Below are 19943 nucleotides of genomic sequence, written 5' to 3'. Positions count from 1 at the left end.
CCAGATCCCGAGGTATATATGTTCTAAATGATTATGAATATTCAGTATTCACATTTCAATTCAGCTACAATTATGATATTTAATCAATCCTTATTACATGGTAATGTTAGACTCCTACAAGACCCACACATAAAGCTGGTAAAGGGATTTCAAGACGCATCGAGTCGGTTGCATCTCAAAAAGAGGTACAAATATATATACCCATTGAATTATATACGCAACGATTCTGTTGCATCACAAAAAGTCATGATTTAATTTATATGAATTTTTAGGTTCCCGGTCGAAAGTTGAAAAAAGCTGGTAACGATATTCCAACGACGTCCGGGACAAAATCTCAAATTATGATGCGTCTTGAGAAAATGGTGGAAGAGTCCGATATTATGCACGGCGCCATCCGTAGTGTAGATTTTGATGAAGGTGTTTTCGGATTTGCTCATTCCGAAATAATTGCAAAGGAGGACATGCAACAACTTTTTGAACACGAAGAATTGGGCATCGCTGTCATTCATACATACATATGGTACTCCGATCAATCTATTATTTACTTAGTTGAACAATTTATTTACACATTTCAATGAGTAGTCTAATGTTTATTATGTTTCTACTTAAGGTATATGTATGTAACATTGATGCGGGGAACTGAATTGTGTAACCGATTCAATTTTATTGCTGCTTCCCGTATCAACACAACGTTTATAACAAAAAATCCAACATCCGTAAAGAATGAACTAGTCGATAGATTCATGGCGGCCGGCGATAATACTACACCCAGTTTGTATTTTTTACCATTTAATTCTGGCAACGGGTTAGATTTTCTTTCTAATAATTTCATTCTAATCTATGTATATCTTTTACGTAGAAAATTTTCATGCATCTAAATTTTTGTTTTATTTTACAGTGCTCACTGGGTGTTGGTTGCTATGGATCTTTCGAGACTAATGGTGTATTATCTCGATTCGTTATCGGGTGATTGGAGTAAATATCCGAGTATGAAGAAGACGATTGACGCGTAAGTGAAATTCCCCTAAATATTCGTGTGTATTTGTATATTTAATTATGTCTGTCAGATTGATCTCAATATACGTTTTTATTTTGTTAGGGCAATACTAAAATTTAGATCGAAAAAGAATTACCGTAATAGGAAGGACATTACCTGGATCAGAGTTCAGGTATATATTAAGTATCTTATTTTTGCTTATAATAGTGTTTGTTTTTTTGCTTATAATAGTGTTTGTAAGAAATTAACTATATATATTGTTTGTTTTTCTGTGTAGTGTCCTCAGCAAAACAATTCGGTCGATTGCGGATTTTTTGTATTGAGATTTATGAGAGATATCATTGCGTTGAATCGTATAGACATCCCAAAAATGGTATGGAATAATAACTTAGGGTTTATTTTAATATTATCGGATATTTCATCTAATTTGTTACTAAATCATGAATATGTTTTATTCTCTTAATTGTAGTACTTTGAGGAATACAAATCTTACTCAAGAGCTCATTTGGATGAAATGAAGGATGAATTGTGTCAATTCATTGTTGATCAAAGAATCATATAGCTAGGTTGTATATTGTTGTACATATATGTATGGAATATTGTTGTTGTATGTTGTTGTTGTATATGTTGTATATTGTTGTTGTACTTTTACTAAATCATGAATATGTTGTTGTATATTGTTGATCAAAGAATCATATATTAATGTTGTATATATGGAGGATTAATGTTGTATATAAATGGATTCATGTTGTATATATCAATGGATTAATGGTGTATAACATTGGATTAAAGGATGAAATCAATATGAATTTTACACTTTTGCAGCATGCGAACAGGTTACCAATTAAATATCCACTGTTTTTCAAACAAATTTTTTTAAAATAACTAACACTTTAGAGGGCGCTTTCTGTAGGAAGCGCCCTCTAAACACTTTACATTGACAACTTTAGAGGGCGCTTTGTCCAGAAAGCGCCCTCTAAACACTTTACATTGACAACTTTAGAGGGCGCTTTTTCCAGAAAGCGCCCTCTAAGGTGTCCCTTTATGGATCACTCCAGAGGGCGCTTTTTCCTGAAAGCGCACTATAATGTGGCCCTTAAAGGGCCACTTTATGTAAGAACAAAAATTGTTCTACAACAGATTCCTTGATTTTGATGATAACAAAGGATGAAACCAAAAATGGCACCCTAACGAAAAGTTTCTAAGTGTGCAGGGTTCTAAAGAAAGAAGAAATGAATCTGATGATGTCATCAGATGTACAACAAGATCAGATACAAATTCTAGAGTATTAGGAGCAATCTGAAGTGGAAGCACGTTCAAGAAAGTCTAGAAGCTCTGACTCTGGACACAACTGCAAAGTATCAGAAGCATCTGAACATGAAGTAAAGTCTAGAAGCTCTGACTCTGAACAACGCCCTCTGAAGAATCTATTTAGATCAACATCAGAAGCAAGATTCCAAGTTTCTCCAGATACACAATTACTCTGATTATGGATTTGCTAATCATGAAAGAGTAACGTTGAAGACAAGTAAAGATTTTCAAATGGATTTCCTTATTAAGAAAGAGACGTTAATCTCCACTTCCAAGAGAGAAGATACTACTTGTGGTAAGTAGTCACTTCAAAGAAGAAAAGTTAAACTGCAGAAGCTATTTAAGTGATGGAGTAAACTCAGTTTAATATCCACCAGTTCAACCACTACTTCAACTCATATATAAATAGAGCTGCAATCAACATTCAGTAACAAGAAATCAACTAGCCAAAACTATACTGAATTATTTCACGCTCAAGAAAATCATCTTTGCTCTCAAAGAATTTCACTAAGCTTTTGCTTATTAAATGAAAAATCTGTTCTTAAGTCTGTAATACTTGCTTTCTTAGAAGCACTCTAGATTACATATCTTGTATATTTTATTTGTTTGATTTCCTCAAGTGACTTTGTGTAGTCTGTAGACTTGAGAAGACTAAGAGTTTTTCTTCTCTCTTAGGTGTTGTTTGTAATCTTTCAAGATTAGTGGATTAAGTCCTTGTTGAAGGCGAAATCACCTTGGCTGGGTGGACTGGAGTAGCTTTGTGTTATAAGCGAACCAGTATAAAATCATTGTGTGATTTTCATTTTGGAAAAGCGCTTATTTTTTTAAAACAATTCAAACCCCCCTTTCTTGTTTTTCTCACCTTCAATTGGTATCAGAGCTCCGGCTCTGTTATTGATTTTCAAATCAAACACTTAACCGTGTAGAGAGATCCAGTGCGAGAAAAACAAATGGCTCACTCAAATGAAAGAGATTCTTACAATGCTAAACCTCCTGTTTTTGATGGAGAAAAGTTTGATTACTGGAAAGACAGAATCGAAAGTTTCTTTCTGGGTTATGATGCTGACCTCTGGGACATTGTCACAGATGGATATACTCCTCCAGTCTTAAATGGAGCTGAAGTTCCCAGAAATAAAATGACAGAAGATCAGAAGCGGATTTTCAAGAATCACCACAAGGCCAGAACAATACTTCTAAATGCTATATCATACAACGAATACGAAAAGATCACCAACAGAGAGACGGCTAAAGATATACTTGACTCTCTGAAGATGACCCATGAAGGAAACTCCCAAGTCAAGGAGACGAAGGCTCTGGCGCTTATCCAGAAGTATGAAGCCTTCAAGATGGAAGATGATGAAGCTATAGAAGCTATGTTTTCCAGATTTCAAACTCTTATTGCAGGTCTTAAAGTGCTAGACAAAGGATACACGACTGCAGATCATGTTAAGAAGATAGTCAGAAGTCTGCCAAAGAAATGGAGACCAATGGTTACTGCTCTGAAGTTATCAAAGGATCTGAACAATATCAGCCTTGAAGAACTTGTTAGTTCTCTCAGAAGCCATGAGATAGAACTAGAGGAGGATGAGCCTCAGAAAAGGAACAAGTCAGTAGCGCTGAAGTCCAGATCTGAAAGACGGAAACCTGACAGAACCAAAGCTCTCCAGGCAGAAGCTGAAGATACTGACGATTCTGAACCAGAAGACTCTGATGATGAAGAAGAGTTGTCCCTACTAACCAGAAGAGTCAAGCAACTCTGGAAAAAGAGGAACAACAACAACTTCAGAAGATCAAGACCCAGAGGGGATCGATCAGAGTCAACGTCAAAAGGTAAAGCTAACAAAGATATTACCTGCTATGAATGTAAAGAAACAGGTCATTACAGAAATGAATGCCCCAAGTTGAAGAAAGACAACCCTAGAAAAGAAAGCTTCAAGAAAAACACTTTCAGAACAAAGAAAGGACTGATGGCCACCTGGGACGATAGTGAATCTGGATCATCAGAATCTGACTCTGATGAACAGGCCAACGTAGCACTTATGGCTATCACATCCAGCAGCTCAGATGAAGAATCTGAAGAGGTATTTTCTGAACTTTCTAGATCTGACTTAGAATCATGTTTGTCAGAAACTCTTACTTCTTATCAGAAATTAAAACAAAAGTTTAAAAACGTTAAAGGCTGTCTTAAAGCTAAATTTGAAGAGTGTAGTGAACTTGAGATAACAATTCTATCACAAGAAGATACAATCAAATCTTTAATGTTAGAAAAAGATGAAGCAAAAATAAAATTAGAAGAAACGTTATCTCAAGCACCACAAACTTCAAATGAAATTATTTATAAATATGAAGAAGCCTTTCAAAAATTTCTGAAGAATGGAATAGATAGGAGTATTATGGCATCCATGATTTATGGAGTAAGTCAGAATAATAAAAGGGGAATTGGGTATGATCCTAAGGAAGATGAAACCTCTACCAGTAACCAAATTAAATCTCCGTTTTCATATCATTACACACACACACAAGAACAAAAATTTAAGAATGCTAGAAGACCCAAAGTTATAAGAAACTCTGGGAAGACTAATCTAAAAGGACCCAAGAGATTCTGGGTACCGAAAGATAAGATTATCTATGTTGCAGATATCCTATGCAGCAAAGTTCAGACACCAGTCATGGTACCTGGACTCTGGATGCTCGCGACATATGACGGGAAGAAAGTCTATGTTCCAAAGCCTGGAACTTAAAGACGCTGGATTTGTAGGCTTCGGAGGAGATCAGAAAGGAAGGATCAGAGGCTCCGGAACTATTGGTAATGGTACTCTTCCCTCTATATCTGATGTTCTTTATGTAGAAGGATTAATGCATAACTTGTTATCCATAAGTCAATTAAGTGATAACGGTTATGATGTAATCTTTAATCAAAAAACGTGTAAAGCCATTAGTCAGAACGATGGCTCTGTCCTTTTCACAGGCAAGAGGAAAAACAACATTTATAAAATAAATCTTTCTGATTTAAAAGATCAAAATGTTAAATGTTTAATGTCAGTTCACGAAGAGCAATGGGTATGGCATAGACGCTTAGGCCACATTAGCATGAGAAAACTTTCTCAGCTAACTAAACTTGAGTTAGTCAGAGGCTTACCTAAACTGAAGTTTTCTTCAGATGCTCTGTGTGAAGCTTGTCAGAAAGGAAAGTTTTCAAAAACATCTTTTAAAAAGAAAAATGTTGTTTCTACCTCTAAGCCTCTGGAGCTTCTTCACATTGACTTATTTGGCCCTGTGAAAACAGCATCAGTCAATGGAAAGAAGTATGGACTAGTAATCGTTGATGATTACAGCCGCTGGACATGGGTAAAATTCCTAAAGCACAAGAGTGAGTCTCACTCTGTATTCACCAGTTTCTGTTCTAAAGTGCAAAAAGAATTTGACTCTAAAATTGTTAGAGTCAGAAGTGATCATGGTGGAGAATTTGAAAATAAAGATTTTGAAGAATTATTTGACTCTAATGGAATATCCCATGATTTCTCCTGCCCTAGAACTCCACAACAAAATGGAGTTGTAGAGAGGAAGAATAGGACACTCCAAGAGATGGCCAGAACCATGATCAATGAAACCAATGTAGCAAAGCACTTTTGGGCAGAAGCTGTAAATACAGCGTGTTACATTCAGAATAGAATCTCTATTAGACCTATTCTGGAAAAGACTCCCTATGAACTGTGTAAGGGAAGAAAACCCAACATTTCATATTTTCACCCTTTTGGATGCATTTGTTTTATATTAAATACTAAAGAACATCTGAACAAGTTTGATTCCAAAGCACAGAAAGGTATTATGTTAGGATACTCAGAACGCTCTAAAGGCTACAGAGTATACAACACAGAAACCAAAATTGTGGAGGAATCAATTCATGTTAGATTTGATGATAAGCTTGACCCTGAAAAGTCAAAGCTAGTTGAAAAGTTTGCAGATTTAGAGATCACTCTGGTAGAATCTGAGAAAACTCCAGAAGCAACCGTCACTCCAGACTCTGAAGAAATTAAATCTCCAGAAATTCCAAGGAAAGTTAAAAGTCGTATTAACGTATCTGAAGATTTGATTTTGGGAAACAAAGATGAACCTGTTAGAACCAGATCTACCTTCAGAACTTCTGAAGATATTCCTCTGGGACTAGTGTCTCTGATTGAGCCTACGTCCTGTAATGAAGCTCTTCAAGATAACGATTGGGTGGCAGCTATGCAAGAAGAGTTGGATCAATTCTCCAAGAATGATGTCTGGGATCTCGTTCCTAAACCCAGAGGCACTCACGTCATTGGAACCAGATGGGTTTTCAGAAACAAGCTGAATGAGAAAGGAGAAGTTGTCAGAAACAAAGCACGACTGGTAGCTCAAGGTTATAGTCAACAAGAAGGTATTGATTATAATGAAACTTTTGCTCCAGTTGCGAGGTTAGAATCTATTCGTCTTCTTGTATCTTTTGCTATTAATCATTCTATTAAACTATATCAAATGGATGTCAAGAGTGCATTTCTTAATGGTTATATTTCAGAAGAAGTGTATGTCAATCAACCTCCAGGCTTTGAAAACTCAAATTTTCCAGAACATGTTTTTAAACTTAAGAAATCCTTATATGGACTTAAACAAGCTCCCAGAGCTTGGTATGAACGCTTAAGCAATTTTCTTCTGGAACAAAATTTTATCAGAGGGAAAGTTGATTCTACACTCTTCTGTAAAAACCTTAATAATGATCTCATGATATGCCAGATTTATGTGGATGATATTATTTTTGGTTCTGCTAATATCTCTGTTTGCCAAGAATTTTCTAAGTTAATGCAGGCTGAGTTTGAAATGAGTTTAATGCAAGAACTAAAGTTCTTTCTGGGAATTCAAATTAATCAAACTCCAGAAGTCACGTACATTCATCAAAGCAAGTACATTAAAGACGTTCTGAAGAAGTTTGACATGACTGAATGCAACTCTGCAAAAACTCCTATGCACCCAACTTGCATTTTGGAGAAGGAAGAGGTAAGCAACAAGGTTTGTCAGAAGCTCTATCGAGGTATGATAGGCTCTCTTCTCTATCTGACTGCTACTCGTCCTGATATTCTCTTTAGTGTCTGTCTTTGTGCCAGATTCCAATCAGATCCTAGAGAATCTCATTTAACAGCAGTTAAAAGAATTCTTAAGTATCTGAAAGGAACTCCTAACCTGGGCCTGATGTATGAGAAAACATCAGAGTATAGACTTTCTGGTTACTGTGATGCAGACTACGCAGGAGATAGAATAGAACGAAAAAGTACTTCTGGAAATTGCCAGCTTCTGGGAAACAATCTGATCTCCTGGGCTAGCAAAAGACAGTCAACTATTGCTCTATCAACTGCAGAAGCAGAATACATCTCAGCATCACTGTGCACAACTCAGATGCTCTGGATGAAGCATCAGCTATAAGATCTTCAGATATTTGAGAGTAACATTCCTATCTTTTGTGATAATACTGCTGCTATTTGTTTAAGTAAGAATCCCATTCTACATTCCAGAGCCAAACACATAGAAATAAAACATCATTTTATCAGAGACTATGTTCAGAAAGGGATAGTAACATTGAAGTTCATTGATACAGAACATCAATGGGCAGATATCTTTACTAAGCCTCTAGCTGAAGATAGATTTCTTTTTATATTAGAAAATCTGAACATTAAAAATTGCCCTGAGTAAAATTTGGCTCTGAACATGTAAAATGAGACTCTGATAAAAACAAATACACTTCTGACTCTGACTCTGATACTTCTACAAGTTAAGAAGATATCTGAGTTAGAAATCTTCAGAAACCAACCCTTTGGTATTCCTGAAGATCAGATACATCAACACGTGGAACTTCAAACGTCTAACCCTAGAACTTCTAGACAGCTGTCAAAAGAAATCAAAGGTCAGAACGTTTGAAATCTCCTTGAGCAGTGTGCGTACTGTTGGGATTAGACATTCATTTATTAGCTGTAATCATTTTCCCCCCCAAGCGTGCTATTTTGAGTGTTGTGTCTAACGCATTCTGAGGTGTCGTTTTGCATGTGTTTGAACTTAGGTATATAAACACTTTTCTCACATTTCACACACTTATCACTTTCACTCACTCTAAAACCCTATACCCTTCTCTGCAAGTTCTCTGCAAGTTCTTCACCTTCTTCATCAATCTTCTTCATGGATGCTCAACAACAAGAAGTTTTTAACTTCTCCCAACAGATGGAATCCAGTTCTAATCCCCAAACCTCAAACACTCAAACACCAACTGTTACAGGCGTCACCATAACCCCCGTTTACAAAGAACCTCACGTTCTTGACCGTGAACGCCACATAAACCTTTCAACTCCTTTTGAAGGTTTGGATGTATTGTGTGAATCTTTGGTTGATTTCGACAACCTAAGAAGAAATGGCGTTGATCTTACTGGTGAACTGCGTCAACAAGGGTGGGAGAACTATTTCCAAAGGTTGTATGGTCCAATCTACCCTCTTCTGGTCAAAGAGTTCTGGAGACATGCAGATGCAGATGACAACTTCATCGTCTCATTTGTTCTGGGAGTGAAGATAGTTATCACAGAAGGGTCCATTGCCTCTCTGTTGAATATGGAAAGTTGTGGAGGAAAAAGGATTTACAATATCCCTCCTAGGTCAAAGCGCATCACAGATGTGATAAACCCAACTATCTTCAAACCCAATGTTGAAGGAAACCCCTCTAAGAACAAAGAGCTACACCAGAACCTCCGAGTGTGGCTGGAGATTATTCTGGGAACCATCCACCACCGTCCAGCCTCCAACTCTTCTGATTACATTAATGCAGACCAGAAATGCATTCTGTACTGCATTCAGAAAGGTGTGAAGATCAACCTCCCTGCTCTTCTCTTCAGATATCTGAGAGATTCAGTCAGAGAAACCAGGAATAACATGAAGCCCAGATCCTACATTCCTCTGGGGAGATTGCTTTCTGACATCTTCATTGAGCATGGACTGGTAGACGATCTGGAAAAGACCAGATGTATGGATGATCTGGCAATTGATGTAGGGAAGCCTCTGAATTCCAGAAACCTCAAGAGTATGGGGATAATCAAGAAAATACAAGTCAAGCCAACTCTGGATACAACCTGGAATAGCTTGAAAGATCAGAGGAAGATGCCTCATGGCCTGGCCAGATTCTTCAAGAATGAGCCCAGAGACGCTGTTGCCCTCTATCTTCATCGTCTGCTGGAAGAAGGTTTTGATGTCTCTGATTTCAGCCTCGATGACTGTCTAGACTCTGAAGAAGATTTAGTCAGATACAAGAGAGGTGTTTCTGAGAGGAAGATAGCACCACCAGCAAAGAAAGCCAGACTTGACGGAGCTTCTGGAAGCGGATCTTCAGCTCCTCTGCAAATCTCAAATGGTAAGTCTGTTCCTCCTGTCTCCTCTAATCTTCAGATGGCTTCCTCTAACCCTCTCTCCTCTCAACCCATTTATACTACATCTGACGTTACACCCTCAATCATCAGAACCTCCCAACCTACACCAGTTCTAAACATAGCCAGAACTTTCATTCCTCCCTCTATACCTGCACAAACTCACCAAAGCACTTCTTCTTCTTCATCCTCTGAACCTGAATCACCTCCCTACGTTACTGTTTCCTCTGACCCTGAACCTTCTGATCCTGACTCTCCAACAATAGCCACTCTATATGCTCATAGACTTGCTTCACAACAACCACAAACCACAGAACCTGAAACAACTTCACTTCCACCACAACAAACAACCACCATCCCCTCTGAAACTCTACCCTCTGAAATTCAACCATCTGATCCCCACACCGCTGATATCACCCCACCAAAAATTCCCGCTGCACCTGAAGCAGAATCTGAACCCTTAGACTTAAACCCTCTTTATGCTTCATCCCCCAGTCTTCAACCAGAAACAGAATCTGAACCTCAAACCTTGAATCTCAGCCCTCCACCTCATACCTCTGAACCAGAACCTGAACCTGAGCTTTCTAAACCTACCCTTAAGGAAGCCATCTTTATGATTGCAGAGGCTTCAGCTCAAAAGGTTGATTCTCTGGTCACTAACTCTGAAATCAGTGATGATCCTGAATCTGTAAGGACACACTGGAACAGAGTCATTGGCTGGATGACATCAGAGTCCTTTAGGCTGAAGAGCATATCTGAACAAGTCAGAAATGACTACATCAGAAATGCTGAGGTAAGACTCCAGGAGAGACTTTCCAGAGAGGCTGAAGCCAGAAGGCTAGAGGAAGAGAGGTTGGCTAGAGAAGCAGAAGAAGCAAGAAGAATAGAAGAGGAAAGAATTGCTCAGGAAGCAGAAATCCTAAGGCAACAAGAAGCTGAAGCTAAGGCTCTGGCAGATGCAGAAGCTCAGCAGGCTCTGACTCAGGGGGAGTCTTCAACTGCTGTTCCCATGATTCTTCAGACTTTGAAGGACCTTAAGGAAGATCAGAACATCCTCCGAGACAGAATGGACAAGCAAGATACCGTCAATGAGAACATCCAGAAGATGCTTGCCATGATCTTGCAGAAATTGCCTCAGAACCCTTAGGCACTTAGGATTTTATGTCTTTGCTTGCTATTTTGTTGTTTTTGCTTCTGTCTTCTTGTTGGATCTAATGTTTTGTTCTTGATCTTTTTGAATCTGATGTTTTGTGTTTCTATTTTTAATGAAATGTTTTTCTCTTTAATTCAATTTTTTTACTATGTCTTTTTGATTCTGACAAAAAGGGGGAGAAATCATTAAATAGCTCTGATGAAAATTGTCTAAAAACCTTATGCACTCTGCAACAATTGTAGAAATAGCTCTGATAAAAATAACTCTGATTAAATAGCTCTAACATTAAATTTAAGAAATTGTAGAAAGTTTTCAGAAATCTCTTTACTTGGAAAGCTCTGGTAAGAACTTCTGAACTCCCTAGCACTAACTCAGGGGGAGTTTTTGTCTATCTGATCTTATTTTATTCATGTTTCATCTGCTATTTTAAGTTGTTTTGTCATCATCAAAAAGGGGGAGATTGTAAGAACAAAAATTGTTCTACAACAGATTCCTTGATTTTGATGATAACAAAGGATGAAACCAAAAATGGCACCCTAACGAAAAGTTTCTAAGTGTGCAGGGTTCTAAAGAAAGAAGAAATGAATCTGATGATGTCATCAGATGTACAACAAGATCAGATACAAATTCTAGAGTATTAGGAGCAATCTGAAGTGGAAGCACGTTCAAGAAAGTCTAGAAGCTCTGACTCTGGACACAACTGCAAAGTATCAGAAGCATCTGAACATGAAGTAAAGTCTAGAAGCTCTGACTCTGAACAACGCCCTCTGAAGAATCTATTTAGATCAACATCAGAAGCAAGATTCCAAGTTTCTCCAGATACACAATTACTCTGATTATGGATTTGCTAATCATGAAAGAGTAACGTTGAAGACAAGTAAAGATTTTCAAATGGATTTCCTTATTAAGAAAGAGACGTTAATCTCCACTTCCAAGAGAGAAGATACTACTTGTGGTAAGTAGTCACTTCAAAGAAGAAAAGTTAAACTGCAGAAGCTATTTAAGTGATGGAGTAAACTCAGTTTAATATCCACCAGTTCAACCACTACTTCAACTCATATATAAATAGAGCTGCAATCAACATTCAGTAACAAGAAATCAACTAGCCAAAACTATACTGAATTATTTCACGCTCAAGAAAATCATCTTTGCTCTCAAAGAATTTCACTAAGCTTTTGCTTATTAAATGAAAAATCTGTTCTTAAGTCTGTAATACTTGCTTTCTTAGAAGCACTCTAGATTACATATCTTGTATATTTTATTTGTTTGATTTCCTCAAGTGACTTTGTGTAGTCTGTAGACTTGAGAAGACTAAGAGTTTTTCTTCTCTCTTAGGTGTTGTTTGTAATCTTTCAAGATTAGTGGATTAAGTCCTTGTTGAAGGCGAAATCACCTTGGCCGGGTGGACTGGAGTAGCTTTGTGTTATAAGCGAACCAGTATAAAATCATTGTGTGATTTTCATTTTGGAAAAGCGCTTATTTTTTTAAAACAATTCAAACCCCCCTTTCTTGTTTTTCTCACCTTCACTTTAGACAGCGCTTTCTCCAGGAAAACAAAGCGCTGTCTTTACCTATGCCAGCGCCACTTTAGAGGGCGCTTAAAAGCGCTGTTATAGGCCAAAATAAGCGCCCTCTTTCCCCTTATTTGGCGTAGTGGTCACTTAAGATAAAATATAATACATGGATACATTTTTATTTTCAAATAATACATATTATATTATAGATACATTACATGTTTTCTTACTAGCACCAACTATGATTTTCTTATTATTTTGCTTTTTTGTTATGCCACAATTGTAACTCACCTAGCAGGCCATTAAGGTAATTCTCGCTATTATAACCTGTTTTCGATTTCTCGTTAAAATTCGCCACAAACCCGTTTTTTTATATTTTCACATAAGTGTAAAAAATGTAGTCTTCTGAACTATAAATTACATTGTTGCTGGCAAATGCAATCCCGTTGATATTTTTGATATTTTTGACATTGTTGCTAGCAAATGTAAATCCCGTTGACATTGTTGCTATCAAATTGTTCAAATTTAATTACTTGAATATGGATTTGAAAATTAAACTTTAGAGTAATTCCCCCAAATATATTTTTAGAAATAAAGTTGAATGTATATTTTTAGTTTAAGGAAAATGTCACAAAAAAGAATTGTAAATTTTGATTATGACTACTTTAACCCATGAGCTTCTGTTCCAATTTTAGAAAGAATCATCCACATTACTTCCGTGATTTACTTATATATGGTAATCAAATGAAACACAATGAGAGATAAATAAATAAACTATTTTAAAAGGATTTTATTCACAAATTCCTACATTAATACACAACAAAACCATAAAAAGTATCCTTTTGGCATGAAGTGATGAGTATCGTTGAAATATGTCACAAAGACACAAAATGACCATAAAAAGTTTGTTGTCATAGTATGTGCCTAAAAACACACATTGCATTAACAAAATATTTTAATTATTAATTTCTTAAAATCAATTAAATTATTAATTCTTTAAAAAATTTATAAAAATATATTTTAAATAAAATAATTAATTTCTTAACTAAAAAAACTTAATAAATAATTATCCTAGTCAATATTACCAATTTATTAAAAATATATATTTTTAATTATTAATGCCATATATACAAAACTGAATAAAATAATTAATTTATTAACTAAAAAAAATTAATAAATAAATTATCGTAGTCAATATTATCAATTTATTAAAAAATATATATTTTAATTATTAATATCATATATACAAAACTGAATTAAATAATTAATTTATTAACTAAAAAAATTTATAAATAAATTATCCTAATCAATATTACCAATTTATTGAAAATATATTTTTTTAATTATTAATATTACAAAACTGATAGGAGAAGAGAAGTTAAACTAGATGTCTTTGTCAAGGTTTCTAATCATAGCTTTTTTTTGTGGGACCCACTTTCCTAATGGTTGATTTAAATGAAAAGTTTTTGAGAACGGATATGGAAGTCACATCCCTTTCTATCTAATGGTACAATTAATCACATTGTTGTTTTGTAAATCTTGAAATAACTTATTTAATTTTCACCCTAATAGTACAACTTTAAATAACTTCATTATTTCATATTTAATCACACAAAAATTTAATCACACAAATTTATCTTATGTATTATATTTGATTAATATTTGATTTTATCATAACTTAAAAATATTAGTTTAAATATTTTAAATTACAATTAACATGAAATAAAAAAATAGATAAATTTAGTTTTTTTTTATATAAAAATGATAAAAATTAACATTAATTCCATGAAACATAAGACAAAATTAAAAATTAAAAAATATATTATAAAAAGTCTAAGTATAATCTTTGTAAATAATTAATTGATACTTTTTGAGATAAAACTTGAATATAATATTGTAAATAATTAAATAATGAAGTAACTGATTATTATTAAAGCAAATGCTAATAACCAAATTCAACATGATATTGTATTTTCATCCGGCCAACTCCAACAGTAATTTAACAATTATATTGGTTCTTTCTTTGAAGAATTGGTCAAAACCCTCTCATTGGAGGTGCTCTTACGCTCAGATGATTATGCATTTTTGTGATGCATGTTGTTGTAGGGAATTTTATCTCACATCCCTACACTTTTCAAACATGATAAATTACCTTTGTCATTATTTTCTTTAGGATAATGAGTTTTGTGATTTTAGTTTCATCCATACTATAAGGAATAATGGTGGGTCCTTTGTTCTTAAAGAGAAGCTAAAGTTTCTTAAAGTGTGTTTTGAAAGTATGAAACATAAAAGTATTTGGTAATCTTGATTTTCAATTGGATGAGTTGAGAAAGGAGATTATGGTCTAGGCTCTTAGAGTTGACCAAGGGTCTCTCTTTTGCTCCAAAGATCTTGGAGTAGGTGGTTGAAAGAATGAGGTACAAATACATGATATTTTCATGCTTATGTTAAAAATAGGAAGATGAGGAATGACATCATGAATCTTCAAGTAAGAGGGATTAGATTGAAGGTGTGAGTGAAATTCAGTAGGAAGTAATGAAGTATTTTTCTGATTATTTTCAGAAACCTTATTTTGATAGGACCTAGTGGATTGTTTGCCATGACTTTAAATTTGGTTATTTTTACAGGTTTTAGAGTTGGATCTTCTGAATTGGTAGTCTCTCACCTTCAAAATGCTGATGATACCCTTATTTTGGCTGAAGCGTCGATGGATAATCTTTGACTTATCAAATCTATCCTTCAGAGTTTTGTGTTAGATTCAGGTCTTCGTGTTAATTTTGCTAAGAGTTGCCTTATAGGTGTCCAGTGATAAAGTCAGAGCCTCGTAGTTCGTGGAACCAGAGAGAGAAAGAGGGAAAAGAAAGAAAAGTGCTCGCCAAGGATTCGCATCCTCGTGCATACGTATCCTCATAGTGCAAAGGGGAAGTCAGAGCTCCATAGTTCAGAGGACTAAGACTGAAATAGAGAATGATTGGGGGTGGTGTTTAAACCAGAAATGACTGAAATTGATTGAAATGGTGTTTGAACCAAAGAGAAACAAAAGGTGGTGTTTAATCCAAAGGATCAGTGTTTAAACCGGAAAAGAGATAAAGGTGGTGTTTAAACCAAAGAGAGAGAGAGATGTATAACCATGACGGTGTCAACCCAAATTATGGTGTTTAAACCAAGAGCAAAAAAAAGGAAAGGCTTACCTAAGAAACTTGGCCTAACAAGGCAAGGGAAAAAAGATATGAACTTGTCAAAGCAAGAGGACTCACATGACAAGTGCCTTACCAAAGTACAAGGACTAACATGATAAGGGAATGGTGTTTAAACCAAAAACTTGATCGGAAAAATAGCAAGTGTGCTATTTTGCCTATTATAGTAATAACGGGTAAATTCCCCGAATGTCGATCTCAAGGACTGCACGTTAATATCGAGTTCAAATTATCATTCAGTTAAACAAAAAGTATGATTTGGGTTTTTAGATTCAAAATTATAAAAATAAAGACAAAGGCAAATACAGATGAAAATAAGGGTTTGCAAGGTAAGAGGAACAATGCTAGGGAAGGTGTATGATTTATCCCTGTAACAACTCTGAGTCACTATTGCATCAACAAATATCAATTACTACTAGTTCTCAAGGGTATTTTCTCCCAAGTCCTTGGTGAGAAAACCTTTAATCAATCTACCCTAATTTCTATGTCCATAGGCAATTAAGGTGAAGTTAAGCTTTATTATATCAAGAACACTCTGGTTCATATAGGGTATCCCTAGTCCTAGGTGATATCTACTACAGAGTAACCTTATCAAAACCTTATCAATGACGGTTCAGCCTAATTGATAACCACAAAACAATCTCGATTGGTCCGAAAGAGAAAACATTAAACACATCAAACGGTTACCGTAAGAATAATATTATAAATGCAAAAGTATACTCACATTCGTTACAATTCTAAATCAGGGACACCCCCTAGCATTGGGGGGTTTAGCTACTCATATTATTCAAAACAAATTCAAGATAAAAAATACACATTACAAGTAATTGGATGACGTGGATCTTCAATCGCTTCCGCTCATGAAAACCTTCCGCTCTCCGAATTTCTTGATCTCTGTAATCCTTGCTTGTCTGACAATACTATGTTCTCCTCATTCCAAGATGATCTTTTCTTTGGTAGAAGGTTCTCTTATATAGTGAAAATTCCAAGCCATAGATGGACATGTCCAAAAATCTCTCTGCAAGCCCGATAATCAAAAGCCCGATGAAAAGGGAAAATTTTGGGCTTAGGCTGACACGGCCCGTGTCAGCTGATACGGGTGGCCGTGTCAGCTTACTGCTTCACTTGACACGCCCATGGGGCTTGACACGGTATGGGATAAGGCTTGACACGGGCCGTGTCAGCTGACACGACCGACCGTGTCAGACTACTGTTTTTTGCTTCATTTTCCTTCTGCCTGACACGGCCCATGTCAGGTGACATGGATGCCCATGTCAGGCCTCCTGTACCGGGATTTTTCTATTCCTTTGCTTGCCGGAATTCCGCATTGTCTCGCTCTGAGTTCCTCGATTCTTCCACCTGGACCTGTTGGACAAAAACACAAACATCCTACGCGTAAAATCACGAAAATATAAAATAAAATTGGCAATTAATAAATTGCTTAAATAACTTACGGGAGTGAAAATTAACTTTAAAGGTGCCATAATGCATACACAGTGTCTCAAAATCCTTGGTTTCTTGTCGGATAAGCAATGAAAATATAGTGAAGATGGTGATTGATCACAACCCCAAACTTAGTTCATTGCTTTTCCTCAAGTAATGTCCTATATGACAAAGTGTCAATTCCCAAAATTTTTATTCTTACCATGATAATGCTGAGATCTTTCGCCAACGCCTTCACTCTCCCTTCTATAGTTCCTGCTTTTCCTAATGAGTTTTCTACCGCACTTCCTCATCGAGGTACCGCTTCACCTGTCAGCTTACACCACACTCTCACCAAGTCTCTCGGGGTTAAAGTGTTTTCACTCCCAATTCATAATATGCAATGTCAACTCATAAGTTTGAATAGTTTCTCCTTTCATATCAACTACACACAACACACACTTTTTTGAGGTCTTTCGGGTTGTAACGGGGCTTGGGTTATGGTGTGGTAAATACAAACAAAAAGGAAAACAAGTGGTTTTGGGTTCAGAGCCAATGTTCATATTCTTTTTACTGTGTTTTATTCTTTTCTTTTTCGATTGCTCAGTTTTTCTTTGATATTCTCTCTTTTTTTTCCAACTGAGTGTTTTTCCTTCGGTGAGTGCTTCTTTCGAACCATCGACTATATTTTGTTTTCTCAAATTTTTTATGGTCGTTTTTTCTTCTTTTTTTCGTACTCACCTTGGTTTTTGATACCTATGGGGTTTACCCCAAACTTAGAATTTAACACAGTTTAATGACATCACATTGACTCTAAACAGGGTAAGGAAGTGTTTTGGCCCGCGGGTTACATTTATGTGGTTAGACAAATAAAAGGTACAGGCTCAAATGGGGTTAACAAAGGATAATATTAACGGGATGACTAGAAAGGCTCAGGGATATAATCAAACAACGTGCCTCAGTGTGTGTATACATGAAGTGAAACTCCCAGATAACCTACGCAAAGTCAGAGTGATAAGACATACCTAAATATCGCTCATGATGACAAATATGTTTGGATTTTTATGCACTCACCATGTTAGGTAAAGCTTGATAGCATCCACAATACTTCGAGTATGGTGCGGCTTCTTACTCAACTCGGAATGCATAGGGAACCTACTTTAGTTGAGTTTTAGAAATTGCGTCTGATCTTTTCTTCAGCAGTATCAACTTTCTAGGAAGATCCTTCGCAACAAGCAATAGTAAGTGGAGTGATCATTTCATCCATTACCTCTATTTATCATTACCTGATCCAACTATACTACCAAGAACCTGAAATACATGCAACACATGATACCCGACAGTAAAAATAAACCAAATGTTAACGGTAAAAATTGGGAACTAATCAAATAAAACATAAAACAAAACAAAAATAAATGTAAAAAGCACAGGAAAACCTCCCCCACACATGAACTAAACATTGACCTCAATGTTTTAGAATAGTATAGAAGGAGGGTGACTCACAGTGTCCCACTGAGGGGGATGGGGCGGAAAGTGCAACATGCCCACACAAAATTCAAAATTTTCAACCTTTTCCATGTGAGTACCTTCTCCCTTTTATGTAAGGCACTGTGTAAACCTAAAATAACAAACAAACACAAACAATAATTATAACTAGTAACGCGTGGGTTTCCTCCCACGAAGCGCTTCATTTAACGTTGCGTGGCTCGACGGTTCATCCCCCTTGTTACAGGGGGTACTTCAGCCTCCAAACCTTGTTGCACCTCTTGTCCAAAATTAGGAAGCTGTCTCTTTCATCCATATAGATTCCTTTGTGCAACAAGTCCTTTTTAACCTTCATCTCCTTACCATGTTTTCGTTTTTTTCTTCTTTTTTTTGGTTTTTGGAATGGAGATGGGAGTCTTTCCATTCATGGTGGCTAATGGAAGTGATGAGAGTCGAGAGGGCCTTCCTGCATCTTTCTCTGATGTTGGCATGTTACTTTGCCTTCTCACCTCTGTCTTGATTACGCCTACTTGATAGTGAGATTCTGTATCTTCCTCTAGCTCCTGGTATTCAATAGAATTCAATCTTATCTCTTTGTCGTGAGTTTTCAAGGTTAATGTGCCCTGGTCGATGTCGAGATTGCATCGGCTTGTCTGCATGAAAGGTTGACCCAGAATGATGGGTGCCTCATCATCTTCAGGTATGTCTAGGATTACAAAATCAACCGGAAAAATCAAGTCCTCTATTGTTACCAGTACGTCTTCTGCTATACCATATGCATCCTTTCTCGAGTGATCGGCAAACTTCAAATTTGTCTTTGTATCACTGACATTTTTAATACCCAACCTGTGATAGATTGATAATGGCATCAAACTCACGCTAGCTCCAGAATCTATTAGTGCCCTTTTGAAGGTTCTTCCTTTAATTGTGAATGGTATTGTTACCGTTCCAGGATTATTCTGTTTGTTTGGAATTTTCTGCTCCTGTGAATTTGCACTATACTTTTCCTTCCAGGCTACCTGTTCTTCTGCTGTTGGTTTCTTTTCAACCATTACCTCTTCCATGAATTTCTTGTACATGGGCATTCTTTCGAGTGCTTCAAACAAAGACATATGACCCTCAACCTTTTTAAACATTGTCATGAATTTCTCCAAGTCTGACTCGCTTGGTTCCTTCTTTGTCACTCTCTGAGGGTATGGCAACTTAATCACTGGTTTAGTCTCCTTTGTAATTTCCTCTTCAGTCGGCTCGTCCAGTGATATAATTTTTTTTTCTTTTTAGCAGCCTTTTTCTTTTTCGTCGTGACAGTACTAATATTCTCTTGACCTCTTGGATTTTGAACTATTTCACTTGGTAAGGAACCTGGTGTTCGAGAACTTGCTAGTTGTTGTGCTATCTGCCCCAACCGAACTTCAAGGTTCTTTAGAGAGGCGGTGGTGTTTTTAT

The 19943-nt window shown here is 36.3% G+C and overlaps 1 long non-coding RNA gene across 1 annotated transcript; it reads left to right on the top strand.

The window, feature by feature from the left end:
* The first annotated feature begins 908 nt into the window (after positions 1 to 908).
* On the top strand, positions 909 to 1594 carry LOC127121279 (uncharacterized). Its single transcript, XR_007803376.1, has 3 exons — positions 909 to 1169; positions 1275 to 1370; positions 1467 to 1594. It is a non-coding gene; the product is annotated as an uncharacterized LOC127121279 (long non-coding RNA).
* Positions 1595 to 19943: the final 18349 nt, after the last annotated feature.

The sequence above is a fragment of the Lathyrus oleraceus genome, chromosome 2 (assembly GCF_024323335.1).
Source record: "Lathyrus oleraceus cultivar Zhongwan6 chromosome 2, CAAS_Psat_ZW6_1.0, whole genome shotgun sequence".
Classification (NCBI taxonomy): Eukaryota; Viridiplantae; Streptophyta; class Magnoliopsida; order Fabales; family Fabaceae; genus Lathyrus; species Lathyrus oleraceus.
Note: the sequence above shows the minus strand (reverse complement) of the source record. Positions and strands in the feature narration are given on the sequence as shown.